At 41.7% G+C, this 8304-nt stretch overlaps 2 pseudogenes; both read left to right on the top strand.

The window, feature by feature from the left end:
- Window positions 1–1393: 1393 nt before the first annotated feature.
- LOC110317272 lies at window positions 1394–2390 on the top strand (annotated as a pseudogene).
- A 4281-nt stretch (window positions 2391–6671) lies between these two features.
- The window catches only part of LOC110316190, a 3707-nt pseudogene continuing 2074 nt past the window's right edge, over window positions 6672–8304 (top strand).

Below are 8304 nucleotides of genomic sequence, written 5' to 3' on the forward strand. Positions count from 1 at the left end.
ACCAAACCCAGACACTATTGCATATGCCAGCAAGATTTTGCTGAAAGGACCCTCTTGTGAGGCTATGCCAGTGCCTGGCAAATACAGAAGTGGATGCCCACAGTCATCTACAGGATAGAACACAGGGCCCCCAATGGAGGAGCTAGAGAAATTACCCAAGGAGCTGAAGGGGTCTGCAACCCTATAGGTGACCTAGCCTTCTATGACTGATAGATTAAAAACCTTTTTGGGGGGTGTTAGCTTAACAAAATGGTAGTTCCCACCAACCAAAGGGCTAAGAACGCACTTACTAGCATCAAGGGTATATAAGAGCTCTCTCCATTTTGTTGTGAAGATTTAAATACAAATGGTACCCATAGGCTCACATATTTAGAATTTAATTAAAATGAGGGCACAACATACTCAAGCTTATCCAACACAATGAAAGCAGTGCTGAGGAAAACTCATAGCTCTAAGTGCCTCCAAAAAGAAAGTGGGGCTCTTTTCCTCCCCTCTTCCCTGACTTCCCTAGCCAACCATTGCCATTTCAATAAAGGAGCTGCTTACTACACAGTCTCCTGTGTCTTTACACCCACCATGCTCACCTCCCCACCCCCACCCTCCCAGCCCTGCTCACTAGCATCTCTGTATCTTGAGTTGGGGACAGGGAACCTAAAGACCTCAGGACGTCAGAACTTGTGGCATGTCCAGGACCATGTTGAACTGACTGTTTGGAAATACAGAAGCAACGAGATAAAAAAATCTTTTTGTCTTCTTTCCTAAATAGTCTCACCGTCCTTCTAGCAATCAGTGGCAAGGACACAACCTCAAAGAGAATTAGAATGCAGCAGCCAAAAAGAAAGGAGAGGAGGGAGACGATACTCTAGAAAGGAAGAAAAGCATTAAAATTCTCAAAGTAAGTCCTGGAAAACCAGACATCCCTAACATGGTGCAGGGATGTGACTTAGTTGTTTGCATGAAGCTTTGCATTCCATCCCCAGCATGGCATAAGCAGGTCTTCATGGTCTTAGCACTCAGGAGGGAGGCCAGAAGATCAGAAGTTCAAAAGCATCCTTGGCCACATAGCAAGTTCAAGCAGGACAAGCTGGTCTGTCAGAATCACCGTCTCAGAAAACAAAAAAGCAGGCAAGCAAAAGAGCCGATGAAGCCAGTCTGCTAAAGTCAATGCAGAATCGGTTCTTTTGTTGAAACAGTGTGGTTAGAGCTTTACAAACTGAAAGAAACAGCTGATCCAGGTTGGAGCTGCTCTCTGTGACAACTGACTAGCAGTTTTCTGCACTTGAAATTAAAAAAAAAAAAAAGGATGAAGTTTATTTGCAGGAAAACAACAACCTGGAAATCATATGTTAAAGACATAGTCCAGACTCAGCAAGGTCCTAGCATGATTGCTACAATGGAAGGAATCAATAATTTCAAGACACCAAATAAATTATCTGAAAAAAGGAAATCTGTATTATGTTCAACTCCATGTGTAAACATCCCTGCCTCTCCATTTATGCAGAAGCTTGGCTTTGGAACTGGGGTCACGTTTACCTAATGAAAAGATGTCTGAGAGGGTTGTCTCATTCTCCTTGGGCTGTGAAAAAGGTAAATCCTTTATGTGATGATCATTATTGAACTGTGTATCAGAAGAGACTAACTGATGGAGCTATGATTTTAAAAAACCCTAGTCACCCAGACATTATAGGGTGTCGTGCTTTCACTGAAGCCAGAGCTGGTAGTCTGTGCCCTGCTATGGAGTATGGAGACGAAAAGTCCCTGAATGACTTAATAGAAGAGCAGGACAAAGACAGTGGAAGTCCTTTTCCAGCAGCTGTAATTCTCAGAGTTGCTTTGCACATGGCCAGAGGGCTAAAGTATCCGCATCAAGAAAAGAAGCTGCTTCATGGAGACATAAAGTCTTCAAATGTTTTAATTAAAGGTGGTTTTGAAACAAGTAAAATCTGTGATGTAGAAGTCTCTCTGTGTTGGATGAAAATATGACTGTGACTGATCCTGAGGCCTGTTATACTGGTACTGAGCCATGGAAACCCAAGGAAGTACTGGAAGAAAATGGCATCATTACTGACAGGGCAGATATGTTTGCTTTTGGCCTTACTCTGTGGGAAATGATGAGTTTATGTATTCCACACATCAATCTTCCAGATGATGATGTTGATGAAGATGCAACCTTTGATGAAAGTGACTTTGATGATGAAGCATACTATGCAACTCTGGGGACAAGGCTATCCATCAACATGGAAGAACTGGATGAATCCTACCAGAAGGTCATTGAACACTTCTGTGTGTGTACTAATGAGGCTCCTAAAGATTGCCCATCTGCTGCACACATCGTTGAAGCTTTGAAACTAGATGGCCAGTGTTGTGGTGGTCTAAGCTCAAAGCATTAATTTGTATGGGAAGTGTTAACTAGATATATTTATTTAGTTAATATGACTTATAGTATCTAGATTCTAGAAGTAGCTTATTTTAGGACCATTGTACATAGTTAATATTTGCATAACTTTATGACATTTTCTTATATATGCATTTATTGTACTTGATAGTCTATGAAGTTTAAAAATCTCTCCAGGTATCTAGATGCTGCTCCTACTGATTTAAACACTAGTGACCCCTAAGATGACTTAAGAGTCAAGGGACCATTGCTTTGGTAAAGATCTTTTTAGATATTCTTGCTTCTTTAATGGGTTACCAAAAATTTCACTACATATGGTACAGTTATCTGTCTGCTCAGTGTCCACCCTTCAGCTGGCCTGTCGGCCTATGTGCCCTAGAACTTGAGAAGAGTTCATAAATGTAGCTCCTAGGATGTCTCAGACCCTGGATACCGTCTTGCCTCTCTTCACATTTAGCATCTAATTTACTTTGTTTTTACTGATTGTGTCTTAAGTCTTTTAAAGTAAATGTAAAAATAAACAAACAATAAAAGACAGTTTTAGTACCAGGAAAAAGAAAAAAGAAAAAAAAAAAACTGGAGAGATCATACACTAGCAGCTTAAAGGCACAGGTGAAAGTTCTAGAATAAAAAGAAACAAATATACCCAAGAGGAGTAGAAGGCAGGAAATAGTCAAACTCAAGGCTGAAATCAACCAAGTGGAAACAAAGAATCAACCAAACCAGGAGCTGGTTCTTTGATAAAATCAGCAAGATAGATAAACCCTTAGCCAGACTAACCAGAGGTCACAGAGACAGTATCTAAATTGACAAAATGAGAAATGAAAATGAAGATATAACAACAGAAACTGAAGAAATTTTTTAAAAATCATCAGATTCTACTACAAAAGCCTATTCTCAGCAAAACTGGAAAATCTCAATGAAATGGATGATTTTCTAGACAGATACCAGGTACCAAAGTTAAACCAGGATCAGATAAACCATCTAAGCTGTCTCATAACCCCCAAAGAAATAGAAGCAGTCATTAAAAGTCTCCCAACCAAAAAAACCCCAGGACCAGATGGTTTTAGTGCAGAGTTCTATCAGACCTTCAGAGAAGACCTAATACCAATACTTTTCGAACTATTCCACAAAGTAGAAACAGAAGGAACACTACCCAATTCATTCTATGAAGCCACAGTTATGCTGATACCTATACCATACAAAGACCCAACAAAGAAAGAGAACATCAGAAGCAATTTCCCTTATGAATATTGATGCAAAAATGTTCAATAAAATTCTCATAAATTGAATTCAAGAACATATTAAAATGATCATTCACCATGATCAAGTAGGTTTCATCCCAGGGATATAGGGATGGTTCAATATACGGAAATCCATCAATGTAATCCACTATATAAGCAAACTAAAAACAAAAACAAAAACAAAAATAAAACCCACCCATGATCATCTCATTAGATGCTGGAAAAGCCATTAATAAAATACAACACCCCTTCATGTTAAAAGCCTTGCAAATATCAGGAATTCAAGGCACATACTGAAACATAACAAAAGCAATATGCAGCAAACCAATAGCCAATATCAAATTAAATGGAGAGAAACTAAGTAAGCCCGCTAAAATCAGGGACTAGACAAGGCTGCCCACTCTCTATCCAATATAGTATTCAAAGTTCTAGCTAGAGCAATTATACAACAAAAGGAGGTCAAAGGGATACACATTGGAAAGGAAGAAGTCAAGATATTACTATTTGCAGATGATATGATAGTATTCTTAAGTGACCCCCAAAATTCCACTAGACAACCCCTACAGCTGATAAACAACTTCAGCAAAGGGGCAGAATATAAAATTAACTCAAACAAATCAGTAGCCTTTCTCTACTCAAAGGATAAATGGGCTGAGAAAGAAATTAGGGAAACGACACCCTTCCCAACCATCACAAAGAGTATAAAATACCTTAGTGTGACTCTAACCAAGCAAGGGAATGATCCATAATACAAGAACTGCAAGTCTCTGAAGAAAGAAATTGAAAAATATCTCAGAAGATGGAAAGATCTTCCATGCTCATGGATTGGCAGGATTAACATATTAAAATGGACACCTTACCAAAAACAATGTACAGATTTAGTGCAATCCTCATCAAAATTCCAACTCACTTCTTCACAGAGATAGAGCAATTCTCAAATTCATCTAGAATAACAAAAAAAAAAATTCAGGAAAGCAAAAACTATTCTCAACAACAAGAGAACCTCTGGAGGAATCACAGTACCTGACCTGGAGCTGTACTACACAGCAGTACACATGGTATTGGCACAGAGACAGAAAGGTGGATCTATGGGATACAATTTAAGACCCAGAAATAAGCCTACACACCTCTGGTCACCTGATCTTTGACAAAAAAGCCAAAACTATTCAGTAGAAAAAAGACAGCATTTCTAACAAACGGTGCTGGTTGAACTAGTGGTCAGTATGCAGAAGAATGCAAATTGATCCATTCTTATCTCCTTGTACAAGGCTCAAGTCCAAGTGGATCAAGGAACACCACATAAAACCAGATACGCTGAATCTTATAGAAGAGAAAGTGGGAAAGAACCTCGAACACATCGGCACAGGGTAAAATTTCCTGAACAGAACACCAATGGCTCAGGCTCTACAGTCAACTATTGACAAATGGAACCTCATAAAATTTAAAAGCTTCTGTAAGGCAAAGGACACTGTTTTTTTTTTTTTTTAAAATATGTGCTTTCTTTTTTTTAAGATTTATTTATTTATGTAAGTACACTGTAGCTGACTTCAGACACTCCAGAAGAGGGCATCAGATCTTGTTACAGATGGTTATGAGCCACCATGTGGTTGCTGGGATTTGAACTCGGGACCTTTGGAAGAGCAGTCGGTGCTCTTACCCGCTGAGCCATCTCACCAGCCCAGGACACTGTTAATAGGACAAAACAGTGACCCACAGATTGTTAAAAGATCTTTACCAAGCCTACAACCAATAGAGAGCTAATATCCAATCTATACAAAGAACTCAAGAAGTCAGACTCCAGAGAATCAAAAACCCTATTAAAAATGGGGAGCAGAGATAAACAAAGAGTTTTCAACTGAGGAATCTCAAATGGCTGAGAAGTACCTAAAGAAATGTTCAACATCCTTAGTCACCAGAGAAATGCAAATCAAAAAGACCCTGGCTAAGGTATATTTACACAACTCAGCTTTTAAAAACAATGACTTCATGATATTCACAGGCAATTGGATAGAACTAGAAAATATCATCCTGAGTGAGGTAACCCAGTCACAAAAGAACACACATGCTATTTACTCACTGAGACTGGCATGGCTGTCCCCTGAGAGGTTCTGCTAGCATCTGACTAATACTGATGCAGATACCATCAGACTGAGCCCGGGGACTCCAATAGAAGAGCTAGAGGAAGGACTAAAGGAGCTGAAGGGGATTGCAGTCTCATAAGAAGAACAGTATCAACTAACCAGACCACCCAGAGCTCCTAGGGACTAAACCACCAACCAAAGTATCCATGGAGGGATTCATGGCTCTAGCTGCATATATACCAGAGGATGGCTTTATCTGGCACCAGTGTGAGGGGAGGCCCTTGGACTTGTAGAGGCTCAATGTCCCAGCTTAGGAGAATGCTAGGGTGATGAGGAGGGAGTGGATGGGTGGGGGGAGCACCCTCATAGAGGCGGGGGGCTGGGGGCTGGGATAGGGAGTTTGTAGAAATGTAAATAATTAAAATAACCAACAAAAAAAATTGGTCTCTCAGAACAGAGAGTGGGAATAGCCTTGAAATCACTGATAAAGGAGACAACTTCCTGAGCAGAAGTTCCTAATGGTTCTGGCACTGGGGTAAACAATTAATAAATGGGGCCGTGTGAAACTGAAAAGCTTCTGTAAGTCAAAGGACACTGTCATTAGGGCAAAAGGACAGTCTACAGATTGGGAAAGGATCTTCATTAATCCTACATCAGACAGAAGGCTAATATCCAAAATATGGGAAGAACTCAAGAAGTTAGACACCAACAATCGAAAAAAACCCAGTTAAAAAATAGGATAAAGGGCTAAACAGAGAATTCTCAACAGAGGACTCTTGAATGGCTAAGAAGCACCTAAAGAAATGTTCAACCTCCTCATTTGTCAAGGTTTTGCAAATCAAAACCATTCTGAGATTCCACTGTATACCCATCAGAATGGCTAAGATCAAAGTCTCAAAGGACAGCACTTATTAGCAAGGTCATGAAGCAAGGGGAACACTGCTGGTGGGCATGGCTAAGATCAAAGTCTCAAAGTCTGGAGGTTCCCAGAGTCACCAAACAAACAGTGAGCACAGGCTGGACCTAGGCTACCTGCACCAATCAGATGTCCCATCTCAGGTGCGCAAACAAATGGAGCAAGGGCTGTCCCTGAGCATGATGCCTGTCTGCCTTTGGAACTGATATTACTAAATGGACCACCTTGCCTGGCCTTAGTGGGAGAGTATGTGCTTAGTCCTGCAGGGACTTGATGGGCATTGGGGGTGGGGATCAAAACGGGAAATACAACTCATATTGAAGGTGGATGCAGGTAGGACACCTGGTGGGAGACTGGTGGGGGTGGGTGTAGGGCTGCTGTGCCAGGAAGTGCACCGAAAGATCCATTTCCAATGTCAAAGCATTAGGGGCTCTTTATTATAAGCTCAGGCTTCGACTCTCCTCCAACCCAACCCGGACACAACAGAACAGGAAGGTGAAGCAGCCTCGAACCCTCAGCAGGACGAGGTTTCATAGGGGATGGCAGTTAGTGAGGGGGTGTCCAGCCTGGAAAGTATCTAACAGAAAAACTATTGTAAGCCAACTGGTGGGTACTCTGAAGCAAGTCCATACACAATCACCAATAATCTGAAAGAACATCTGAAATAATCAGAGGAATCTTTGACTAACTGTTGCTAGAGAGTAACTCTGGCCAAGGACAAGCTGTGAGGTCCTTCCATGTACTTGGGCACAGCTTGGGTCAAGTGTTCAGGCTGTATTTTTTTTTCTTTTAAAATGGAGGCCTGTTTAAGGTTGAGCAGGTTTGGCCTCTCAAGGCAGGGTTGGTGATGTGTTTATAAAAAGATAAAGAGAGAAGGGGATATGTTCTATTGGGTTGTGTGGTGAGGTATGAGAGAAGGGGATGTCTCAATGGCCCCATGCCAAGGCATCCCTTCCTGCTGAGTGACCAGCCACATGATGGTATGGTATAGTCTAGAGTAGAGTTTATTCAGGGCATGGGGAGGGGAGTTAAGAGAGTAGTAGAGGCAGAGAAAGGCAGAGAGAAGGAGAAAGTAGAGAAGTAGAGGCCGGTCATGAGCACGTGGAGAGACGGGGAAGGGAATAGAGAGAGGGGTAAGGCAATGGACCAAGAAAGCAAGAGGAGAGAACAAGAGAGAACTAGAGAAAGGAGAGAGCAAGCAGCCCCTTTTATAGTGGGTCAGGTCTACCTGGCTGTTGCCAGGTAACTGTGGGGTGGAGCATACTTGGCTGTTGTCAGGTAATTGTGAGGTGAAGTTTAGACAGAATGTTAACAGTGGGTATCAGAGACAGGGCGAGCAGGGGAGGGGTAACAGAATTCAGAGGAAGTGGGAGGCATCTCTAGTACTGAGCAGAGACCTGGAACCAGGGGAGGCCCCAGGGTGCTGTGGGCACAACTCTGAGACTTCTAGTAGTGGGGGGTATGGATCCCAAATTGGCCACTTCTTGTAGCCTGGGAATATGTTCTAATCTTTTGTATCCTCCTCATTCTCTGGACATGGAATGTGTGCTCTACCTTTCTAGTCTGTTGTCTCTTCAATCTGTCTCTGCAAAACATTTCTGGTAGGACAGTGTCCTCTCTTCCCTTCCCTTCCCTTCCCTTCTCTTCCCTTCTCTTCTCCTCTCCTCT

This window comes from Mus pahari, chromosome 2 (genome assembly GCF_900095145.1).
Source record: "Mus pahari chromosome 2, PAHARI_EIJ_v1.1, whole genome shotgun sequence".
NCBI lineage: Eukaryota > Metazoa > Chordata > Mammalia > Rodentia > Muridae > Mus > Mus pahari.